The following is a 23,070-nucleotide window of genomic DNA, read 5'->3' on the forward strand; positions in this document are numbered from 1 at the left end:
GATTTTTTTCTTGAAGTAGTTTTGCGAAAAACACACATCTCTCGCTTTTATTAGGCTCTATATTTAATTTGAGTTAACAAAAGCAGGAATTCTGTGGGTTGTCATTGAAATTGGCATAGGAATCTGCTGAAGTAGTGTTACTAATACTATAGATAATGTATGTAAAACTTCATTACAGCAACTACGTTGACATTTACACTATTTGTTAATGTAATTATATCGTTAAGTCATGTTACTATTTGCTTAAATGGATATGAACTATGTCAATAAAGATAATTTTTTGATCTATTGTCCAGGACTCAGTAAAAAGAGCTTAAAATATGAAGCTCAAAATATGGTAGTTAGATTTGCTTTCTTAGTTCCTGTCTCTTAAAGTAATAATACAGATTTCAGAGAGTTCTCCGAGCCAAGGGCATGATACATGAATGAGTAATAAGAGTTCGGAGCCAACAAATTATAGAAAAATTCAGAGATTCTGGTAATTAAACAGTGTATCTGATTTCTAGCTTGAGATAGAAAATAACATAACTTCCCATTATATAAAAGAATATTTTAGTTCTCAATGTTCCATCACCAAAAAAAAAAATAGCAGCCAAATAAATTTTTACTGTTTGTTAATTAAATCTTTACGAAAGAGTTGGTAAATTATAACTTCTCCCAGCCTCAGCAGGTGTAATCATCGAACATTCCAACCTTTTTCACATTATACATCAAAATAAAATTGAGTTGCCAGTAGGAAGCCCAAATGAGTTTTGTACAAGTGGAACTCATGAACATGTTTTACTCCAGCTACTTTTTCCTGGGTTTCACCTGAATAAGTCATATACATTTAATTAAAGTGTGACGGTTAAAGGTGCATTTGACCTTTTTCATAATTTTCCTCCCCATTCCTTACCTAATAATGAATATACTGAAATAGCTGATGGACTTTAGTGAAGGGCTCACAGTGACAAAGAGCAGTTGAGGAAACTTAAAATCAGTAGGCAATCACTATGTCAAACGGAGAGCCCGATAATATTCTGCTGAAGACGAGAATCTTAGGAGAAGGTCAGAATGGAACTTCGGAATGTGATAATGTGGACTTCCAGATCCATAGACTCCACTTCTACTATCACCAGTTGGCTTTATTAACAGGAACCTTTTATTCCGTTTAAGGAAAACCACTAGATTCTAGTTTACACAAGAACAATAAGACTATTGTATACTTTCTGTTCTTACGCATTTGATTTTGAAGAGTGTTGAGTTGCGGGCTGAATCTGTGGCTATCTGGCAAAATATTCAAATATGATTGCAAGCTAGCATTGTTTTATTTATTGTTGGAATCACATTTTTTTGTGTAAAGAACTAACTTACAATTAAGAAGATCTAAAGCTTTTTTTTCTTTATTACATACTTTCCATTGTAGTCCATGAGCAGGCATTGGCCAAGCATAGCCCTGCTCTGTGTCTTAGTCAACACATGTTATTTGAAGTTGATAAGATTTGATATCAGTATGTATCTGTAATAATCATGGTCTTTCACCTGTAAATAGAAAATAAATACGTCAACTCAAAGGAGTTTAAAATAAAGATATCCAGGAGTTCTACTGGTACAGGGATGGCAGGATCCAGGTTTTGCAGTGTAATTGTCACATCAGTCTTGTTCTTACTCTCTCGCTTGTTCTCTCTCTCACTCTCTCCTTCCTTCCCTCCCTGCCTCACTCTCTCATTATCTCTCCATTCCCCTCTGTTCTGCTTCATCTTGAAGTATTGTGTTTGTCTTGAGGCTTTCTCTCCATGGTGAAAATATGGATAAGGGTAGCTTCAGGCTTACATGATTGTAACATAGAGTTAAGCTAGAAGAAAACAGACCTTGCTCACGCAGCATTCACGTATTGGAGAAGACTCCCTTTGGCCTGTGTCACAAATAGGGTTTCTGTGAGGCTGAGTCTGAGACAGAATTTACCTTACAGTATGTCTGTTGGGATCAATGCCTGTGGAAAAGAGAAGGAAACTGGAGTGGGCAGAGGGAGAAATTGAGCTGCCATGCCGGCCCAATGACAGCATCCTCCAATGAGAGGAAGCTTTTCAGGGTTGCCTCCCTCTGGGCAAAGATGGCTGGTCTTGACACCCCTGTGTGGATCCATTATTGGATGTGGGCCACCCAGGGAAGGGAAGGCAGTCTATGAAGGGGCCCAGCCACTGAGGATCCCCTACTGACAGCACTTCCCACACCTGGGGCATAAGTCTTGACGTTGCATCATGGTGTCCACACCATTCTAGCTTTTCCTGAACTCCCATCTCTCAAGCAACCAGTGTATCCAGAGAATGGAGTCTGTGAATTGACCTGTGCTGTCCTGTGGCTGAAGCCATGGTAGGATAGGATTGTGGGTAGTCAACCTTATCTAAACAATATAAAATTGATTTCCCACAAAACAAGATGAATTCAGCTCCAGAATAAGGAAGAGGAGGTGTTGTACCAACATATACATGAAAATCTCTGACTTAGGTCCCTTAAGTATGAAGCCAGATTGCCTTTAAGTTTCTAAAATAAAGGGAAATACGATAGTCAATTTTTATTCAGAACATAGAATTTGGATATGTTTTAGTTCTGAACCTATCCTCTGTTTTGATATTAAGCATTTACTAGCTCACAATAGAATATAAATAAAAAGGCAGCTAGTTTGCATGAACTTCTTGTTCATATAGAGTTACAATGTTACAATTTTTCCTGAGTTAAACTATATAAGAATCCTGTTCATTTTTTCAAAAATAATGTATTCTTATATATATGAATAAACTTATTTGACCCATGGAACTTCTTTTAAAAAATAGAGCACCTTACAAGGGAACACACACACGAAAAGCTGGGGTTAAGTAATTTGACCAAAATCTCAAGGACAGCAGTGGAATCAGCGCTGACGCCACGTCTATTCATAACTGAAAACTAGTATTTGCAGTTCCGTTGTAAAGATTGATCGGGTGTCTCAGCTCTCGTACTAAATTGTAACTCCTTGAAGGCGAGTGCTCTGCCTGCCTCGTGTCTCGTAGATCACATAGCTCCAACCTCGCACAGTGCAGACGCACAGAAGTATTTGCGTAAGTGAATGTGTCAATAAATTAATTGTACTGATTAAAAAAACAATAGTCATGGGTATTGAAGGCTTATGTTAAGTAAAATAATTAATGTCACCATCAGAAAGCCAATGTCAGCTTCATTGACTTCAGCGTTTGTACGTTAGTTTATCAAAGTCAGCTTAACAAAACCTAGGTCAGCCATTTCTCATTTGACGCATGTGGCAGTATTTGAATATATTATTAGTAAAGATAAGCATCGGTCACAAGATGTAAGCAGATTTGCACAAGCATGTTATGGAATGAAGAAAATTCATTGATGGAGCCCCTAGTATATGCCAGACTTTCTGAGATGCTCTGAACATACATTAGCTCATTTAATCCTTAAAAGACTCTGAGAAATAGGTATTATTATCCCCATTCTAAAGATGAGAAGTCTGAGGCTCCTCAGATGTATTTAAACAATAACCGATAAGAAAATTGTAGGATTCAAACACACAGCCTGTTTCTATCATACCAGCCAACTTGAATTTGTTTGTTTCTATAAGATTAAAAAATATTCATAGTAATAAAATTTGGATACTAATACCACATGATGGTTATTAAAATGAACTATCTACCTTTTCAGAATCATCACCTGGTTTTACGGAAATAGTACCACCTTAAGCAGGTGGTAATTATCTAGTTATTCCTATGATTGTGATCTTGTTATTGCTTTAATTGCCCTATCAATTAAGTAGGAGTGGGTTTAGGATCCTTATTTTAGAGCTTAGAAGCAGAAGCACAAAGTTGCCTGTTAACAAAGCACTGTATTTAGGAATCAAGTCATAAAAGTGTCCTTATAGCTTTGTTAAATCTGAATTATTGATACCACACTAATGATTATAAACACAATCTGAAATTCTGTTTTCAGAATATTTTTCTTAATGCATGAATTTTGTACTGTAACCTCAGAGAAAAATATTTTATAAAAATTATTTTTGCTTATATTTTTTATTGCTGGATATAATGCATATTCTTTAAAGAAAACTTAAAAATACAGAAAAGTGGCATAAATCTAAAAGAAAAATCTTAAAAATACAGAAAAGTGGGATAAATCTAAAAGAAGAGAAAAATTCCAGCATTACAAGTTTACCTTGTTTTTTTTTAATATTGGCACCTGAGCTAACATCTATTGCCAATCTTCTTTTTCTTTTTCTTCTTCTTCTCCTCCCTAAAGCCCCGCCCCAGTACATAGTTGTAGATTCTAGTTGTGAGCGCCTCTGGTTGTGCAATGTGGGACACCGCCTCAGCATGGCCTGATGAGCGGTGCCATGTCCACACCCAGGATCCGAACCAGTGAAACCCTGGGCCACCGAAGCGGAGTGCGAAAACTTAACCACTCAGCCATGGGGCCAGCCCCAAAAGTGTACCTTGTTTTAATGTTGATTTTATTACTAAGATTCTTTGTACCAAGCTCTGTCTGGTACCAAGATTCAATGGCACATTTATCCTTTGAGGAAAAAGAGTTAATTCTTGAAATTACTTACTGTGTTTTGTTGGTATAGTCTACCTATTATGTTCCTGTTTAAATACAAGAAAAAAATGAGTTTCGAAATTTGAGGCCAAAGTTTCCTAATTCGCTGTTCAATGGCTTTGCAGCAATGCCAGAATTTGTAGTAATCTTTTGAAAAATGTCCAAGTCACATCAGCGTGTTTTGCCTTAGAGCACATGGTGCTTCCTTCCATCCATCCTTTCATCAAGGGAAGATTGGATAGAATGCGTGGAGCCTGCAAAGGTGGGCGACAGCTGGGAGAGATTTTTGTAGAGGCCTGAGAGCCCTTCCAGAAGATTGATTAGGCAGCATTTTCTGCCAGCTCCCTTAGCTTTATCAGGTTATCACCCCATAGGAAACGTGGTGCTGGACCTCATTGTATTTCTGATGATTTAGACGAACTTGGGACATTCTTTTAATCTCCTGAATCTTGATTCTCTTTTTGAAAAATGAGAGTAAGAGCCCTTATACCCTCTAATCCTCCTAAGGATGATATAAAGAAAAAATTGTCTGCATTTGGGGATAAAATGATGTTAGCTCTTGCGGCTGCCTTTTGTGTTGACTGTGGAAACAGTGAGGCGGCTTCCCCCCGTGCGGTAGGAAGCACCTTCTTGCAGCCGTGGGCGTTTCCTGATGCCTGGTCCACAGTTTACGGTTCAGTATCAGCAAGTCAGGGTCGTTTCTGATACATCATTATACTGAATCTTATCTTTCTCAATAAATTTGCTTGGGCACGAATTACCACAAGTCAGGAAATACTTATTTTGTGTTTTCACTCTGCCTTTTTAGCAACTTGGCCTTCTTGATTTGGGATTGGCTAGAAAATAACCTCCTCAATTATTTAAATGTCCTCTGTCAGCTATAAGCTATAGCTAAGAAAAATTCTTGTGAAAGAACTTAAATCTTCTAGCTCTGTTCCCAAAAGCACACTGAAAGTGGCAGATGGAAACACAATGGCAATTGTGCAGCATGACTGAGAATGTGTCACACACAACAGAAGCTGGTAATTGGGTTCCTCATTACAGACACGGAGAGGGCTGTTGACGTCCTCTGCTGCTGAAGAGTGTACATAGTTACTCTGCTGTGGCTCCGGGTCCATCATGCTCTGAGTGCTCCCCAAAGTGACAAGGTGACCTGCTGTACAGGCTGATGTCAGCTGTCTTCATGTGAGTCACATGAGGCAGCATATAGGTGTTGCCTGACTGCCGTCAAAGTTTATTTCTCTCTCTGCTGGCTGATCGAAGATGTGTGTACCAACAGGAATTAAACCAGGGGTGTAGTGTAAATAATTGTGTGCCTGGCCAAAACAAGAATAAAGCCCACCTTTTGTAACTTCTTTTTTTGTTGCTGTTCTGTCAAAAGCTTGGAAATGAAGCCCATGTTATTATTTGGAAATATCTCGTTGCATGAGGATATCAAAAGTTAGGTCATTCGCTTTCCTTTGTCTCTTGATTATTTTCTTTCTTACGTGACGTTCAACACTTTGGCAAGCTGACAGTGGAGGCTAGCCCATTACTAGAGATTATTTTCATTTGGGAAGCAGGTGTAATGCCTGATAATGAGTTAGAGCCAACGAAATCTACGTCAGCAGAGGTATCTTGGTTTACAGGATTAAGCAAGATTATATGTGTGAAAGAACTTAGAATCCTACCGATGTAAGACGTTGGTTTTAGTGTTGACACCAACACTACTACTAAAACCCCACTCTAGCTCCAAAACGGCACTCTTTGTGTACTTTCAGAATCCACATGAATGTGTTACGTTTGCACTTTCTAGCTTAAGGACAGTTGTAGGTCAAAGATCTGCTGGTTGAAATGTTCCCCTCTGAGAGGGCAGTGGGTGAGGGTCTAGCTTTCTTGCTGTGATAAATGTCATTTCTGCTTCTACTTCTTGCTGCTGAAATTGGGCATGGAGAAAGCTCGCAACGACCATTCATTCCCTCGTTTCTACCCTGCTTGACTTTCCTCTTAACAGTCAGCACCTTCTTATGACTTTGTGTGCCCACAAAGGAATGCAAGCAACGGAAGGGCAGGAACCTTGATGATGACTTGTTGGCCAGCATTATATCCCATTCGCTAGAAGAGTGCTGCCTTGAAGCATTTATTCAAAACCCATTAGTTAAAAGAAAGAACAACTAACTCCCAAGTGTACGCTGTTTGCTCGGGGAAACGTTCTTGCAGTCAAGCAGTGGCAGAGCTGTGTCTTGGATCATAGGCGTCAACATTCTCTCTAGCTTCAGCAATACTTAAGTTCTCCTAAGGACGAAACAGACAGGATTAGGAATTTAACCACCATTTGTAACATTTTCTGTATAATTTTAAATAAATGATTGAAAAAAATGTATAGGTATAGGACTGCGTAGCTGTGAATTATAGGGAGAGATACAGTTAATTTAAGCTATTTTAATTCCGCTATAATGCTTTTTGGTCCAGTGCTACTTTGGGGAAAATTAAATGTTTAATCCTGGGTTAGTATAATTGAGGGATGGTGGAGTCTGAGGAAGTCCTTAATATTTAACGTGTGGTAAGAGCAGATCTGTTTCCTACATTAATGCTTTTAGGCTTAAAGGAAACCCTCACTTTTGCTGCAGCTACATTTGTTCCAGACATAGGATTTCCTATTGTTATGTATAAATTCTAACTTCTTATTTGGTCCCTTGTATAACATGAAATGCAACAAGAATATTAAAATGGATGAAAATATTCTTTGTGATAAGTAGTTCTGAAGTCAATTTGGGGATTTGTTGGGGATTTGCAATTTTTTATTAAATTAATTAAATTATGCTGGAAATGAGTTATAACATATGTAGGAGTTAAATACACCTACATTCACTCAGGAGAAAGCCTCTGACTCAGAGAAGTGGGTCCAGAAATGTGTAGAATGCTCCCATTTGGCTTGTTGGTGACTTATGAGAGTTTTCAGGAAATTAGAGCTTTGGGAAACAGATTTACTGTTTTGTTTAAGGATTGCCCATAGCTGTACATTCTTTAGAAATTCAGGTTTCAGTAGGAGGAGAAAATGACCTTTTGGTAGGCCTAGGAGAACTCGTGCTTTCCGACTTGGGGAAAATCTAGGTTGTGACATTAATCTTAAAAAACATCCTGGTATTAGACCTGAGAAACATACTGTCTGCTCTGTGAGCGCCTCCTCTGTATCCCACATCTTTTCAAATCTCAGTTTTAAATCCAAGTATTAATGAGAAGATGCTCCGTTAAAGATTGTGAACAAATAATTAATAACGCACTCACTTTACTATAAAACCTTTTCAAAGGAAACCTTGGATTTTAAAGACTAATGATTTGAGTGAGCAGATAAGTTTTCCTGCTGCTAAAAATAAGCTTATTGGCTTCTGCTGATTCCATCATCACTCAACCGTACTATCTCATTATCAGAATAAGTACGGCATTATTCAGATACATTTTAGCTCTCAGATAATTCATACTTACTGCTGTTTTTCATCATAGGCCTTGAATAGGTCAACTACTTAAACTGTTTATATGCCCACCATAGGTAAAATAAAAATTGCAAAGAAGAAAACACAAAAGAACCTTGGACGAGAACAGGTAAGGTCTTTTTGCCTTAGACCTTTAAGGTAGTGTCAGCAAAAGGTTTCCTAAAAAATAAATACCGCCATCTTCCAAAAAGTTTGTCCCACTGAAAATACTTAGAGAAAGAACTATAGGAGACTGGCTCTTTCCATTTCAAAAATTTGTTATTTGTTTTCTTATAGTGTTTCCAAAGCATACTTATCCTTATTGTTCCTACCTGAATTTGAATATGCCAGAATTCCTTAAGGAATCACACAGTTGGGAAAAACTATCAGTGTCCTAACTTAAAAACAAAAGATGAAAAAAATATATAACTATACACAGGCCATATATCAACTATATGTATTTATTTTATCTTATCTCTGACTTCTCTTATCATTTCTTTGCCTTAATTAGTGACATTTGTGTGATAGCAAATGATTAGGAATCTTTATCCGTAGGCATTGGATACTTAATTGTTATAAGCTTAGTTTCCTCCTGGGAATAATAATGACATCTGCTTTATTGGTCCTGTGAGGATTAAATCAGTAATGCATGTGACATCCTTTGTACAATGTCTGGGTTATATTAAACACCTAATGATCACTTGCTATACAGTTTTTATATTAGACTAAACTATACGATACTGTAGATTTCATAAACAAATTCCATGATTGAGGCATTTGAAAGTTCCTCACTTTAAATGGGTGCTTATTACTGTTTCTAGTTGCTGCAATCACCTGGTCATTTTGTCCCTGTGTTGTGATGGTAGACAGGGGAATTAGATGCAATTTCTCAGCATGGAACTGGTCCTCTTTAGCCTTAACTTCTATTTCCAACCATTATTACAGCAGCTACAGCAAACATGTCACTGTACAGAACATTCCATTCAGAGCAATACCCAGTGCCTGGCTTCCTACGATGTTGTTTTATATGAATAACACAAAGTCTAGAGGTGAAATTAGTTGGCGTGCCGGTGACTCAGCCTCTTTTTCCGGTGAGTGATTCATTCCACATTTATAGATCCCTGACTCTGTGCCATGTACCACATTAAGTGCTTGAGATACAAACACCGATTTGCTGGCTTACTGACCCAGAGCAGCCCACGGTCTGGACAGGCAGGATGTGACTGCACTAGAACAACATAGGCTTGCACGTGGCTCGTGCGCTGTTAGTGTAATACCTGCCTATGAAGGCAGAGTGTGATTAAATATACAACAGTGTGGGCTGGCTGGACAACCTAATTCATGACTTGGAATACAGATGTACACTTTTGATTCTGTATTGATATATTTTAACCTAATTATATCACCACAATGTTCATTCATTTTTCTTTTAAGTGAGATTTTTGCATGTCACATAAAATCATAGCCTCTATGAATAGGTTAGTTCTCTGATGATTGTCTTCCCTTGATTATCCTGCCAGAAACTCAAACTTAATGTATCTAAAAAAGGCTGTCACTCTCCAATCTTGCTCAGCAACCTGATCTTCCTTTAGTTTTCCATTTCTAAGAATGACACCATCTTTCCGGGGTCTATGTGTCTCAAACTCTCAGAATTCCCTTGACTCCTTTTTTCTGTCCCCTCTTTCATATCCAACCAATCCTCCAGTCCCACGGGTTAGACACGCTGCTGCAGACTGAACTGTGTCCCCTCGACGCCCATCTCTTGAAGCGCTGAGCCCTGAGGGGGCTGTACTTGGAGATAGGGCTTGGAGGACGGACTCGACGTCAAATAAGGTCACAGAGGTGGGCGTCTCGTTCCACAGTGGCCATGTGAGGCCACGAGAAGGCAGCTGTCGACAAGCCAGGAAGAAGGCTCTTGCCAGAACCCGACCAGGCTGTCACCCTGATCACAGACTTCCGGCCTCCAGAACTGTGCAAAAGTACATTTCAATCGTTTCAGTCCCCCTAGCTCTGGTGTTTTGTTAGGCAGGCCTCGTGGACCGAGACGCTCCTTCTGCACGCAGGGCCTCTTGCTCCTTCGCTTTGACACTGGCTCTACCTGATTCGACTTTTCATTAACTTTCACTTGGACTTCTGAAGGAGCCACCTAATGGTCTAGTTTTCTTTACTCTCTCCTCTTCTTTGATCCAATCTACATAGTGTTGCCAGATTAGATTTCCTAATTGTGCTGTTCTTGAATTTAAAATGTTTAGTGGTTCACTTTAGCATACAAAATTAAATAGATTTAGTTATAAAGCCTCCTTAGATTGTTGTTCAAGGTCATTACTCCCTATACACACCCAACCTAGCCTTTCAACCAATTCTTGCTCTTCTTGCGCATTAGACCCCAGCCAGGGAGGATGGTGGGTGTTTTTCCAAACATCTCCTGGGCTTTGCTTCCTTCATTACTTTGTTTCTGCTGAGTCCATTGTCTGAGCTGGTCTCCTTCCCATTCCATCGCTCCCTCTCAAAATCCTTCGCCTCCCTCAAGCCCAACTCAAATGCCCCTCCTCTGTGGAGCCTTATCTATGTAACAGAAGAATTCTCCTTCTTTGTTTTCCCTGGCTCTTTGCTGGCATTTCTTTGTATCATGACCTTTTGTCTTTGGCTTTTTATAACCGCCCCTATCCCACTAGATTCTAAGTAAGCTCTTTGATGGCAAAGACCTTCTGATCCCTGAAATACTAAACAATTCTGTATATATATTAAAAAAAACTTGCGCTGTATTTTAAAAATAGAATCATAAACAAATAAAAAGCGCTTAAATTTATTTTAAAAAGTAGAATTGATTTTTAATGTGTCTTGCAACTGCAATATTTGCTACATTTGTCTCTGTAAAGTGAGACTCCAGCAGTAACTTAGCCGTTACTCAAGCAGGAACAGTTTCTGGAAATTGAGACCCAAACATGTAACTTTAACAAGGTTGAAGTCCGAAGCGTGAAAGGTGGCTTTTCAATTGACAATTGGCTTTGATAATCTAATAGCTAAAATATGTGTGCTATTTTTAATTTTTATTCCTCATGGGCTGTAAACAGGCATACTTGTTAATATAGGGTTTGACATTTGATCTGACCATCACAATAAGATTTGTAATATGAAGGCGTGAGATCATTTCTCGCTGGCAACAGAGAAAAAAAAAGCTTTAGCAAATTAACTCTCAAAATTATTTTCTGACATTTCCCCTATGTTGGGGTGGAGAAAGACACTCAGAGGATGGAGAAATGGTGCTTTTAATATCAGCATTTTAAAGTTAAGCTGCCTGGGAGCAGCTGCTGAATCTGATTGAAAAGAATATCATTTGAGTTACGCTTAGGGCATTGTTTATCAAAATTCTACACAAAAGTCTTGACCTGTGTGTTTGAAATGGCAGATGTTCACAGTGAGGATTGAGCCTTAGGGCAACATAAATCTTTACTATTCTATGCCTGTTTGCTCAATAACTGGGTTGTGCGAGAAAAAAAAAAGGTCTAGAGAATTATTTACAAAGCAGCTGCTCTTGGCACTGAATGGAAGTGCTCCCCTTAAAGCTAAGAAAAGCCAACTAACAAAAACCCCAGGAGACGGTGAGTCTGCCAGGTCAAAAATGAACACCATTTCTCCCCGGGAACTTTGTTTCTGTTAAATATTTTCTATGCAAGTCAGGTGGGGCAAGGATGGGATTTTTTTTTCTCATTTCTGCTAAAAGGAGAATTTTCAGCTCTTTCGATTTGACAAAGTGTCAGGAAAAGTACAACACTAAGTACCTTCATTCGTTTAACGAACGTTTATTGATGTTCTTCCGTGTGCTGGACACCTTGCTCAGCCTATGGGTTCAGATACAAGGTTGGCGTAGCTAAAAGAGCATTCGTATTATAGATAAAGTTTGTATTTGACTTGTGCTGTGTTGAAAAGAAAATAAACTAGGGGTTTTTGGAGATGGGGCTGGCTTGGGGGGACAGTGCTGGGGGTAGGGTGGAATGTCTCTCCAGTCACATTATGGAACACAGCAAGCAACCAAGGGTCGTGTTCAGAAAGCCAGACTTCTGAAAAACTCCATGAGTATTTTGCTTTTACTATGAAAGTATATATTTGAAAGTACATGTAGAAAAGATAAAATCCAATCCATGTTATATCAGGATACTGATTAGTCCGCTGAAGAGCTGCTAGCAGGAAGTGGCTGTGCTCAGATGGTAACGTGAGGCTTCACGCTGCTTCCAGCAAGTGTGCAGCTCTGCGTTGCCTCTCCCGGCGCCAGGCGGCCAGGGCACCGCCTTTTCTTAGATGATGACTGGGAACCAGCATGGCTGCCATGGACGGATGTGCAGGGTGCCCACCGCTTGTTCTTTGTCTTTCATCCCCTCGTGTTCACATGCACTATTTTGGCCACCTCTTGCACACACAGTAGCACACTCACACATGCACATGTACATGCACACACAGTCACACACACACAGTCACTCAGTGTGTTGAACCACTGTCCTTGCCACTCTCCTAGTATTTTCCCTCTTATTTTAGGAAAATATTTTTCTTCCTCTCCTTTTCCTTCTCTCTCCTTTACTTGTTTTTTTTTTTTCTAATTCTCTGCTTTCTCTTTTCTTTAAATTTGTGGATCAAAAATGAAGTAAAACAAAAAACTGTGCTTAATAGAGAATGTCCCAGACTTTCTCAGTTTATGGCATTCTGAGTTCTTGGTAATTTTTTTCATGGCATTCCTAGGCCGAAAGAAGTACCTCACAGTTCCATTTAATTAGTACAGTAAGAATTTATGTCTTAACAACTTAGTGGCCTTTTGAAGAAATAATACACATAAATTGAAAGAAAAAATCATTTTGATTTATACTTAGCAACTCATAATTACTTTAATGGAATGTGTGTGCCTGTTGGGTACTGCCTAGCCCTCCAACCTGGAAGTCAGATTGCACATTGTCATCCTCATTTCCTATTCCACATTGGTTTTCATGCACTATTTGCTTTTATATCACAAACACCATTAAAAACCCGACTTTGTAAACTATGGCATCATTGAAAGGAATGTAGCATGATCTAATATTGAAACTGTGAACTTCTTCAGGCTAGTAGTTTGTGTGGTGCCTGGTGGATGTTGCTGTGTGTTTTCATATATTGAAAATATTTTACCATTCTCTGAATTTACTGTCATGTCTTGGGGTACCATGACACAGAGTTTGGGAACTATTGGCTTTATAGCAGAAGAATAATATTTGTATCAGAGTCAAATAAAGTCAGGTAGGCATACCAAAGCCATTAATCTTAAAAGTCCCTCAAAATGCCTCCAAGTCGTTTTTTTTTAATCTCCACAGGTTTATCTACCTGTCATTTCATTCTTGTATGATAAAGGTCACTTTTCTTAAGCACCTGCCCTTAAGAATAAAAATCAAGAATTTCATTTCCAATCGTATTTTTTTTGTTTACTAGTATTTCCTTTATATTGTTTTTCAATAAAAATTGTATATATTTAAGGTATACATATACATAGTGAAATGATTACTACAGTTAAGCTAATTAGCACATCTCACTGGAATATATGAATATTATTTTAGACTATTCTTTTCACTAAATAATTACTATTTTAGGTTAATTTAGCTTTTGGATTTAACCTAGGAATCTAATAATGAACCTTTTTTTAAAAAATTAATTAATTTTAATTGCAGTAACATTGGATTATAACATTATATAGCTTTTGAATGTACATAATATATTCCAAATTCTGCATAGATTACATCATGTTCACCACTGAAAAACTAATTATAGTCCATCTCTTCACATGTGAGCCTAATCACCCCTTTTGCCCTCCCCCCCTTCCCCTATGGTAACCACCAATCTGTCTCCGTTGCTATATGTTTGTTTGTCGATGTTTTTATCTTCTGCTTATGAGTGAGATCATACAGTATTTGATGTTCTCCCTCTGGCTTATTTCACTCAGCATAATACCCTCAAGGTCCATCCATGTTGTCACAAATGGCCGGATATCATCATTTCTTATGGCTGAGTAGTATTCCATTGTGTATAAATACCACATCTTCTTTATTCATTCGTCCCTTGATGGGGACCTAGGTTGCTTCCAAATCTTGGCTATTGTGTATAATGCTGCAGTGAACAAAGGGGTGCAGGTATCTCTATGCCTTTGCATTTTCAATTTGAGTTCTTTGGATAAATACCCAGCAGTGGGATAGCTGGATCATGCAGTCGATCTATTCTTAATTTTCTGAGGATACTCCATACTGCTTTCCATAGTGGCTGCACCAGTTTGCACTTCCACCAGCAGTGTACAAGGTTTCTCACCTCTCCACATTCTCTCCAACATTTGTTGTTTCCTGTCTTGTTAATTATAGGCATTCTGACTGGAGTGAGGTGATACCTCATTGTAGTTTTGATTTACATTTCCCTGATAGCTAATGATGTTGAGCATCTTTTCATATGCCTGTTGGCCATCCATATATCTTCTTTGGAGAAATCTCTGTTCAGATCTTTTGCCCATTGTTTACTTGAGTTGTTGGTTTTTTTGTGGTTGAGCTGTATGAGTTCTTTGTATATTTTGGATATTAACCCCTTATCTGATACATGGTTTGCAAATATCTTCTCCTAATTGTTAGGTTGTCTGTGCATTGTGTTGATGGTTTCCTTTGCTGTGCAGAAGCTTTTTACTTTGATGTAGTCCCATTTCTTCATTTTTTCTTTTGTTTCCATTGTCCGGTCAGACATGGTAGTTGAAAATATGCTGCTCAGACCAATGTCAAAGAGCGTACTGCCTATGTTTTCTTCTATAAGTTTCATGGTTTCAGGTCTTACATCCAAGCCTTTAATCCATTTTGAGTTGATTTTTGTGCATGGTGTAAGATAATGGTCTACTTTCATTCCTTTGTTTGTGGTTGTCCAGTTTCCCCAACACCATTTATTGAAGAGACTCTCCTTTCTCCATCGTATGCTCTTGGCTCCCTTGTCAAATATTAGCTGTCCATAAATGTGTGGGTTTATTTCCAGGCTCTCGATTCTGTTCCATTGATCTGTGTGTCTCTTTTTGTGCCAGTACCATGCTGTTTTGGTTACTATGGCTTTTTAGTATATTTTGAAATCAGGGAGTGTGATATCTCCAGCTTTGTTCTTTTTTCTCGGGAATCCTTTGGCTATTTGGGGTCTTTTGTTGTTCCATATTAATTTTAAGATCTTTGTTCTATTTCTGTGAAAAATGTTGTTGGAACTTTGATAGGGATTGCATTGAATCTGTAGATTGCTTTAGAAAGTATGGACATTTTAACTCTGTTAATTCTTCCAATCCAAGAGCACAGAATATCTTTCCATTTCTTTGTGTCTTCTTCGATTTCTTTCAGCAATGTTTTATAGTTTTCAGTGTACAGATCTTTCACCTCTTTGGTTAAGTTTATTCCTAGGTATTTTATTCTTTGTGTTGCAGTTGTAAATGGGATTGTATTCTTAATTTCTCTTTCTGCTACTTTGTTGTTAGTGTATAGAAACGCAACCGATTTTTGTACATTGATTTTGTATCCTGTGACTTGACTGTATTCTTTTATTGTTTCTAAAAGTTTTTTAGTGGATCTTTTAGGGTTTTCTAGATATAAAATCATGTCGTCTGCAAAGAGTGGTAGTTTCACTTCTTCTTTTCCAATGTGGATCCCTTTTATTTCTTTTTCTTGCCTGATTGCTCTGGCTAGGACTTCCAATACTATGTTAAATAAGAGTGATGGCAGTGGGCATCCTTGTCTGGTTCCTGTTCTTAGAGGGATAGCTTTCAGTTTTTCTCCATTGAGAATATTTGCTGTGGGTTTGTCATATATGGCCTTTATTATGTTGAGGTATTTTCCTTTTATACCATTTTATTTAGAGTTTTTATCATAAATCGATGTTGTATCTTGTCAAATACTTTCTCTGCATCTATTGAGATGATCATGTGATTTTTATTCTTCATTTTGTTAATGTGGTGTATCACGTTGATAGATTTGCAAATGTTGAACCAACCCTGCATCCCTGGAATGAACCCACTTCATCATGATGTATGATCTTTTTAATGTATTGTATTCGATTTGCTAGTGTTTTGTTGAGGATGTTTGCGTCGATGTTCATCAGTGATATTGGCCTGTAATTTTCTTTTTTTGTGTTGTCCTTGTTTGGTTCCAGTATCAGGATAATGTTTGCTTTGTAGAATGAGTTAGGAAGGCTCCCCTCCTCTTCAGTTTTTTGGAAGAGTTTGAGAAGGATAGGTATTAAGTCCTCTTTGAATGTTTGGTAGAATTCACCAGGGAAGCCATCTGGTCCTGGACTTTTATTTTTTGGGAGGTTTTTGATTGCTGTTTCGATCTCCTTACTGGTGATCGGTCTATTCAAATTTTCTACATTTTCTTGGTCCAGTTTTGGAAGGTTGTATGTTTCTAAGAATTTATCCATTTCTTCTAGATTATTCAATTTGTTGGCGTATAGCTTTTCATAGTATTCTCTTATTATCTTTTGTATTTCTGAGGTGTCCATTGTAATTTCTCCTCTTTCATTTCTGATTTTATTTATTTGAGCCTTCTCTCTTTTTTCTTGGTGAGTCTAGCTAAGGGTTTGTCATTTTGTTTATCTTTTCAAAGAACCATCTCTTGGTTTCATTAATTTTTTCTATTGTTTTTTTAGTCTCTATTTCATTTATTTCTGCTCTGATTTTTATTTTTTCCTTTCTTCGGCTGATTTTGGGCTTGTTTGTTGTTCTTTTCCAATACCTTTAGATGCACTTTTAGATTGTGTATTTGGGATTTTTCTTCTTTGTTGAGGTAGGCCTGAATTGCTATAAACTTCCCCCTTAGAACTGCTTCTGCTGTATCCCACAGATTTTGGCATGTTGTATTCTCATTTTCATTTGTCTCCAGGAATTTTTTGATTTCTCCTTTGATTTCTTCATTGACCCAATCATTGTTCAGTAGCATTTTGTTTAATCTCCACATTTTTATGGCTTTTCTGGTTTTCTTCCTGTAGTTGATTTCTAGTTTCATACCTTTGTGGTCAGAAAAGATGCATCATATTATTTCGATCTTCTTAAATTTATTGAGACTTGTTTTGTGGCCTAATATGTGATCAATCCTGGAGAATGTTCCATGTGCATTTCAAAAGAATGTGTATTCTGTGGTTTTTGGATGGAATGTTCTGTATATATCTACTAAGTCCATCTGGCCTAATGTGTCCCTTAAGGCCAATGTTTCCTTATTGATCTTCTCTTTGGATGATCTATCCATTGGTGTAAATGGAGTGTTAAAGTCTCTTACTATTATTGTGTTACTGTCTATTTCTCCTTTTATGTCTGTTAATAATTGCTTTATACATTTAGTTGCTCCTATGTTGGGTGCATAGATATTTACAAATGTTACATTTTCTTGTTGGATTGTTCCCTTTATCATTATGTAGTGCCTGTCTTTGTCTCTTGTTACAGTTTTTGTTTTAAAGTCTATTTTGTCTGATATAAATATTGCTCCTCTGCTTTCTTTTCTTTGCCATTTGCATGGAATATCTTTTTCCATCCTTTCACTTTCAGTTTGTGAGTGTCTTTAGGTCTGAAGTGTGTCTCTTGTGTGCAGCATATACATGGGTCTTGTTTTTTTATCCAATTAGCCACCCTATGGCATTTGAGTGGAGCATTTGGTCCATTGACATTTAAAGTAGCTATTGATAAGTATGTATTTATTGCCATTTTGTTACTTTTTTTTTCTGGGTGTTTTAGTAGTTCTTCTCTGTTCTTGTCTTTTTCTCTTGCTCTGTTCCCTTGTGGTTTGATGGCTATCTTGAGTAATACGTTTGATTTCTTTTATCTTACTTTTTTGCTTGCTTATTATATGTTTCTGATTTGTGATTACCATGAGGATCCTATTTAATATTCTATGTATATAGCAGTCTATATCAAGTTGATAGACTCTTTAGCTTGACCTCTTTCTAAAAGCTCTACTTTTTCACTCCTCTCCTTCCACATTTTATGTTTTTCAAATCATATACAGTCTCTTGTTTAGTGTGCATCCATCCATTACCCTCTTATTGAAATAGGTGATTTTAGTACATTTGTCTTTTAACCTTCATATTATCTTCACAGGTAGTTAATGTGCTAGCTTTACTATATTTTTACCTTTATAAGTGATTTTATTGCCTGTTGTTTTTTATTGTTTTGTTTTTTTGATAATAATTTTTTTTTATCTCTATTTGTGGTCATTGCTTTCTCACTTAAATAAGTCCCTGCAGCATTTCTTGTAGAACTGGTTTCTTGGTGATAAACTCCTTTAATTTTTGCTTGGCTGGGAAGCTCTTTCTCTCTCCTTCCAATCTGCATGACAGCCTTGATGGATAGAGTATTCTTGGCTGTAGGCTTTTTCCTTTTAGCACTTTAAATATGTTGTGCCGTTTTCTTCTCGCCTGTAGGGTCTCGGCCTGTAGGTCACTTGGGGCCTTTCTCTTGCTGCTTTTAGGGTTCTCTCTTTGTCTTTAATTTTGGACATTTTAATTATAATATGTCTTGGTATGGGCCTCCTTGGGCTTATCTTGTTTGGAGCTCTCTGTGCTTTCTGAACTTGGATGTCTGTTTCCTTCTTCAGATTAGGAAAATTTTCATCTATTATTTCTTCAAATAAATTTTCTGCCCCTTTGTCTCTCTCTTCTCCTTCTGGGACACCTATAATCCAAATGTTAGTACACTTGATATTGTCCCAGAGTTCCCTTAGACTGTTCTCATTCTAATTCTTTTTTCTTTATTCTGTTCTGCGTGGGTGATTTCCTCTAGTCTTTCATCTAGCTTGCTGATCTGTTCTTGTGCATCCTCTACTCTGCTATTGAGTCCCTCTAGTGAATTTCTCACTTCCAGTATTGTATTCTTCATTTCTGATTTTTTTAAAATATCTTCCATTTCTTTGCTGATGAACTGTGTTTGTGCAGTCTTCTCCCAATATCTGTGAGCATCCTTGTGATATTTTGTTTGAACTCTTTGTTGAGTAGGTTGCTTGTTTCTATTTCATTTAGTCCTTTCTCTGGGGTTTTATCCTGTTCCCTTGTTTGGCAAGTATTCCTTTGTCTCCTCATTGTGCCTCTTTCTCTGTGCTTATTTCTATGTATTAGGTGAGTCGGCTATGTCTCCTGATCTTGGAGAAGTGGCCTCATGTATGAGATGCCTTATGAGGCCCAGCAGTGTGCTTCCCTCTCGTCACCAGTCCAGAAAATTCAGGAGTGACCCCTTTGTGGGCTACTTCTGTCCTTCTGCTGTGTCAGTGTTGCTCCCACTGCAGGTACCCAGGGAGTCTAGTCTTTCCTTCCCTGGCCAGCTGTTTGTAAATCCGGTTTGGGGAGCCTCAGCACCATTAGCTACAAAGTCTATCAGCTCACTCCTATTGCAGTTTTCCTCTTAATTGGATAGATACCCAGTGTAGCTGGTTGCTAGGCTCAGAGCCTTATAGTTGCTATAGGCCTCAGGCCTACAAGGCTGTTGTCAGTTCTCTTAGGAGTGCAGCTGAGTGGGGCTGGCCCTAGGTATGGGAGCACCCAATTGTTTGAGGCTTTGGAAGGTGGGGCTAATCCTTTTTATGGCTATTTGTGAAGCACAGGTCTGCTGCTGCTGATAAGCCTCACCTCCCCACAGGACCACACACACCTCAACACAGTCCTGGTCACTGCAAACTTCTCAACCCCCTGGAGCGTACCCTGACGCCCCACTGCCGAGGCCCCCACCTCTCCACCAGTGCCCCCCACAGTTCACCTGGTCCTCACACAGGCCCTGCCCCACAGAGGCAGACACCCTTGCCTCCCTGTAGAGGATCAAGGCACCCAGTCAATGCAGGCCCACAAGTAGCCTGGGGCTTGCTGTTAGGTGGGGCCAGTCCCTAGGGCAGGTTGCCTGCCCTGGCTGAACTGGATCAAATCTGTGCTCTAGTGTGTGTGGCAGACCCCTGGGCTAACAGGCGAAGGGATGAATCTCAATGGCACCCACTGGGGTCTGTGTCAGCATGCCTGGACCAGTTCAGAACAATGGCCCCCACCAATGTCTCAGTCTCCAGAGAGGTCCCTCCTCTCACCAAGATGCCCCCAGAGCCCACCAGGTGAGTCTCGTTTCACCAAAGGACTGTCAGCCTTCTCTCTGGTGATTTTAGGTTGCTGCAATGAGTGAGTTTGTGCGTGGGTCCTTTAAGACCTAGGTCTTTTTGGCTTTCGGCCAGTAGCTTTTCTGGGGGTGTCCTCGCTGCAGTTAATAGCCAGCAAAGCCAGACAGTGAGACTCCCATCTCAGTTGGGCTGAGCCTGAAGGATGCTCATAGCAGTATCGTCCCCACTCCGGACCTCACTCCTCCAGGGAGGGCTGTGGACCTTAGGGTGGCTCCCGCCAGGCCAGCCGAGAAGCTCCGCTGCTCCCAAAGGTGGCTTTTTTCCTCTCCAGCAGGAATTTCTGCCTCTTCCGCCTTAGTCAGGACTGTCCCTTGTTGTGGGGGTTCTTTTTTCCAGTTTTCAGTTTTCTCTCCAGGGTAATTTTTCCAAAAATAGTTGTAACCTGGTTGTGTTGGTGGGAGGAGATGAGTTCAGAGTCTGCCTACGCCGCCATCTTGACAAGATGCTCCCTAATGAACCGTTTCTAACAATATCATGTGGAACAAATTCTAACTCCTAACCAGTTAACTAACAAACACACTTCTAGAACCTAACTTGTTTTTAATCAGAGAGGTAGCCACAGCTACTCCTCGCAGCAAGTTCCTCACGTTTTTTTAGCGTGATCTTCTTTACTTACTCCAGAGGACAGGCTGCCTTTTGGCACAGCAGTTTGGGGCCTGCTTTTGTCCTTGGTGTCCTTCTTTGTTACTTCCATTTGACATCGTGCTTCTCAGCGTCATTTAGCCACAAACCTCAGCCATAAGAAAGTGATGGAAGGTTGATAGGTCGCCATTGGAATTGTCTGGTTTGACTTTTGTTGCCTTTGAACGGATTGTCGATTCTGAGCTGAAAATCTACAGACTCTCTGTGGATATTAAATCTGATTAAGGCTCCAAATGCATCACTTTTATTTTTTAATTAAACATCTTTCAAGAGAAATGGTAGTATATTGAATACAGAATTTGTTAAATTTTTTGGTTGATGTTATAGAATATAAGAATTGTTCTTTAAACAAGCTGCTGAAAATAAAAGTAGGATCTAATTTGGGCATCTAATACATGTTTTTAAATGAGATCTAGAAAATAATTTTAAGTTTAAAGTTTTATAACTGTATAACCCTCCTTGTAAATGGATATGTTGTCATCTGGTAAATTTTATGGTGCAAGGAACCAAGCAACTTAATGCCATCTTCCTCCTTAGTAAAATAAAAGACTGATTCATTCAATTGATTTAATTTACAAGATGTTTTTCTGTTTATCTTTCAGATTTTATTGATCTGATCCAAAGTCTCTTGTGACTGCTGGCCGGAATCAAGGTTGGTGGTGTGTTTATATTGATTATAAATAAACTGTGGAATGAAATAGAGGCATCGGGGGCCGGGGACGGCTGGGTCAAAGCACCTCCTGCAGAGTGTGGGAGGCAGCTGAAACTTAGTGAGAATGGATATTCAGGCTTGGGGCGCTTACAGACACGTTTTGCTGAGCATGTTTGTTTTCGTAGTCAGTATAGTTTCTTTATTGAGTGTTTCATTTATTTTACCTGTCTTACTAGCTGAATTTTGATTAAATAAAAAGAGCCAATTCTAATTCATTTATTTAATAAACACGTATCAAATGAATGACTTCTTCGTAAGGCTGGCTAACATTTTAAAGAACAGTCACCTGCTGAATTTGCAGGAATACACTTTTGAAGTCCACAGTCTGGTAGCTACGCTTCTGAAGGATGGTAGAGTTGAAAGATTGTTTATCAATTGCAAATTTCAGTTAATTAGCAGAGTTTTAAGATGTCACTCCTTTTGTTCTGTTTTCTCCTTAACTGGTTTTATGGGAGATTCAAAACCAGCTTAACTGAGTTTAGATAATAACAGAGCCTAAGAGAGCACTTATGTAAATAGGCTGGGAATTTCATTTGTCCCTTCTATTTTCTTCTCTAGAACATGTATTCAGATTTTAAAACAAAATAAAAAACTAAACCCTGAATGAAATGAGGGCTTTTGTTGATCATGGAAGAGCAAACTGCCAGGTGTTGCTGAACTTTTTGTATAGGCTTTTCATTAATAATTAACATAAAGAAAACAATGGCCTTTCATTTACACTTACATCAATCAGGCATTTAGCCTTAAAGTCCATATTTACCCATCAAATTGCAGTGCCTAACACATAGCAGGCACTCAGTAAATATATACCTTTTCTGGCCTCAGTTCTGACCTCGTTCTTCCACCCCCTATGCAACACACACACACACACACACACACACACACACACACTCACACACACACACACACACACACACTCACTCACAACTAGTAGTAGTTCTCTTTTTCATGTACAAACTGTGCTTTCCTATCCTTGAAATCTGCATAGATTGTAGCAAATAGAATATGTTGGAATCATGCCTACTCTAATTAGCAACTTAAGGAAAAAAAGTAAAATGTCTACACAAAAGATAGTTAAAAGTCTCCATTTGTAAACTGTATTATTTTATTATGTGTTTATATAGTTTGGAGTTGAATTTATTGATGACACTTAACCTGGCTTCTTTTTATATTCACTCCTCAGTATATTCTATGCAAACTTGCACACATTTAAACATGGAATTTCTTGTAAGACTTTTTGAACTTTTTGCTACTCTTCTTTCCTTGCCAGCCCCTACCCATCTGTGGAGCAGAAATTACAAGTAGGATGAGATTTTTGGCAAAGTAGAAATTTTTGAGTCAGGAATATTTTCAATGCACAGAGTTAAGTTTGAATTTATTTTTCATTTTAATTAAAAGTAAATTGTATTTTGTCCTCTTCCCTTTCGGATTTTTGTTTTATGGTTGGTATGGTCAACATGGCAACTTGAAATCTCATCTCATTTTGGCCCCTTTTCAGAAAGGAAAAGAAAACTAAAGAAACATACAAAAAAGAAAAGAA

The 23,070-nt window shown here is 38.5% G+C and overlaps 1 protein-coding gene across 18 annotated transcripts in view; it reads left to right on the plus strand.

Moving 5' to 3' along the window:
* The window catches only part of MAP2 (microtubule associated protein 2), a 301,478-nt gene that overhangs the window by 54,732 nt on the left and 223,676 nt on the right, over window positions 1-23,070 (plus strand). For all 18 annotated transcript variants that reach the window (XM_070270406.1, XM_070270377.1, XM_070270401.1 and 15 more), the window contains exon 2: window positions 21,421-21,470. The gene's annotated coding sequence lies outside the window, so the exon portion shown is untranslated. The remainder of the gene's footprint in view (window positions 1-21,420; window positions 21,471-23,070) is intronic.

This window comes from Equus caballus, chromosome 6 (genome assembly GCF_041296265.1).
Source record: "Equus caballus isolate H_3958 breed thoroughbred chromosome 6, TB-T2T, whole genome shotgun sequence".
NCBI lineage: Eukaryota > Metazoa > Chordata > Mammalia > Perissodactyla > Equidae > Equus > Equus caballus.